This window comes from Photinus pyralis, unplaced genomic scaffold (genome assembly GCF_008802855.1).
Source record: "Photinus pyralis isolate 1611_PpyrPB1 unplaced genomic scaffold, Ppyr1.3 Ppyr1.4_LG6, whole genome shotgun sequence".
NCBI classification, from domain to species: Eukaryota; Metazoa; Arthropoda; class Insecta; order Coleoptera; family Lampyridae; genus Photinus; species Photinus pyralis.
In genome coordinates this window covers 7,859,823-7,862,673 of record NW_022170663.1, presented here as the reverse complement: position 1 = coordinate 7,862,673, position 2,851 = coordinate 7,859,823, and positions in this window count along the sequence as shown.

The window sequence follows — 2,851 nt, the reverse complement described above, 5'->3', positions numbered from 1 at the left end:
AACACAAAACTCCTTCTTCACAGAAACACACCACGTTATCACAACCCACTCGTATTCAACCGCAACGCAAAAACCTTAACAGAACTACAGGCTCACAACATACTAAAATATCTCCACCAAAAACCCAAGCAACTTCACAAATACAACCTCAAGAACAAAGAAACATCATAAACACAAGTAACGCAACACGCACTACAAAGACAGGTCCACCCAATAAAGTTACACGCCCTAGCACAGTTAAAAAACACAATACTCCTTCTTCTCAGAAACAACCCACTCGTATACAATCGAAACGCAAAAACCTTAACAGCACCACAGGCTCACAAAATACTGCAATATCTCCACCAAAAACCCAAGCAACCTCACAAACACGACCTCAGGAACAAAGAAACACCATAAATACAAATAAAAAACACAAAACTCCTTCTTCACAGAAACGCACCACGTTATCACAACCCACTCGTATTCAACCCAAACGCAAAGCCAAAGAAACACTTACACAATAAACTCCATTTAATAAAATTACAGGAATTATAATGATTTTTTTTGTTTTGTTTTGTTTTCCTCTTTCCTGATAGCGTTGGCTATTGTGCCCATCAATAGGTATGTTGGTAAGTACGAATTACATACTATCCCTAGATGTCCAATGTACGTGTGTGATTTTTTTTTTTTTTTAAGGACCCTACATAACTTCATCAGACACAGACACTAATCGTTACTTGATTTTAATCCGTGCGATTAGTTAACCAGGCTAGACCTGAGTTCTCACAAGAAACACCGATAATAATAATAATAGATATCCAATGTGAGTGTGCGAATATTTATTTTATTTTTATTTTTCTTTAGAACCCTACATAACTTCACTAGACACAGACACAGACACTAATCGTTACTTGATTTTAATCCGTGCGATTAGTTAACCAGGCTAGACCTGAGTTCTCACAAGAAACACCGACAATAATAATAATAATGGTTTTTATTGGTTAAATAATGGTTCCTACACCATAACCAATGGGCACAAGGTCAGGTAAACCCGTTGATATGGTCACCATGTTTCTTTGATAATGAATAGAAGGACATATAACTATGTGTGGGTACAAAGGGTTGTTCTTTTCTTGTCTCACTTTTACTTATTTGATAGATATACTTTTATGAGAATACTTTGTTTCCATGGAGATTTCATGTAAGTTAGATTGAGACATGGAAAACCTGACATAAGAGAATTTATATTTGTTCCTGTTACTCGCGCATTGAAGTATTTGTATGTGCAATTACGTAAGTATAATCCTCTTATCAACCCTTGTTAATTGTTATCGATATCTCAATGGCTTTTGATGCTTTTGAAGAATGTTAGTAGCTGTACGACTCCGTTTTAGTTATGTATTAATGAATCGTATTACCTACTATTAAATGTTAGGTATTCGGTATTAAAATCAATGTATATGTTACAATAACACTTGTCATTCATATTGGATGTGGGAACTTTAATATGAACTAAAAATAACTTTTTTGGAATATGATGAAGTTTTAACAACTTTAACTACCTATTGTTTCTACATTTTTAGGGTGTACGTCGTTTTATAATGAAACTCCACTTCGTCATAAGGTACAAAAGTTTTGATGTGACTAGGCCGTAGAATGTCACCGTGTGATTCCAAAACCTCGGCGGTTGGTGTAGGTACCTACTTCCAGCTGTAGATCTGTTTTTACAAGCAGAGCGTGCTTGAGTGACAGCGCTCTCGCTTTACCGCACGGAGAGTAATGCGTTAAACGAAGATGGAACTACAAATTTCAAAGGCGTCTGCTATAGTTATACGACCGTCTGCCGCGTTTTCCTCGGTTTTCCCAAATTCTACATTAAAAGAGCTTTATTTTAAGCTATAATTCGAGCGTGTACCTTATGACGAGGTATTTAACAATTTTTGAATGTTTTTAAACGCGTCTGCTCGGGAAAATTGCCCAGATAAATCGTCTGCCGCTGCAACTATGAATTTGGTGCACATTTCCGAATCAGATTGCAAAAAATCATACGTGAACCAGTGACGAGGTATTATGTGATTTGGAACACTTTTCAAAATTCGCCCCCACGCTAAGTTGACCGCCGCGGGCCGGCAGACGGGCGATTTTGGAATCACACGGTTACATTCTACGGCATAGTTACATCAAACCTTTTGTACCCTATGACGAGGTATTTTCTACGCGGGCTCTCGGTCTATTGTACGAGTTTGCACATTGCAAAACCACTGATTGTACTCTGATAGAAATGGTAATAGGTTTCGCACCGGGTATAAAATTTTCTAGTTACGCCACTGTTAATATATTATGTTACGTTATAATTGAACTTTTTTTGCTTTATGCAAACTATTTATTAAAAATATGCTAATTGCAGGTGATGAGTTTTTAAATTGATTCCGTTAATTTATTACTCATGCATTTGGTAGCCCGATCGTGACGGAGCATGCAGTAAATAGTCTTTTTTTGTGATCCTCATTAAAGTTAAAGTCATAGTCCGTCTTTTAAATACGAAACATGATACTTTAGCGCCACAGGAGATTTTCTAATTCATTATATTTGTGAAAGCGAAAGCTTTCTTGTTATACCTAGTCGTGTGTCTTAACTAATTTTGTTAAATAAATGTATGACAAGAATAACACATCGTGCTTAATTAATATATATCACAATTATTGTCCTCTATAGTCACTTCGTAGTATCACATTTCTTGAATGTCCTGACCATTGCAATCTATAATTCCCCCGGTGTGTCATTTTCATATATATAGAAGCGATTCTAATAGAGATTACATTGTTAAAACGCTTTTTGTAGAAGTTTTTAATTATATATTTTTAATTAT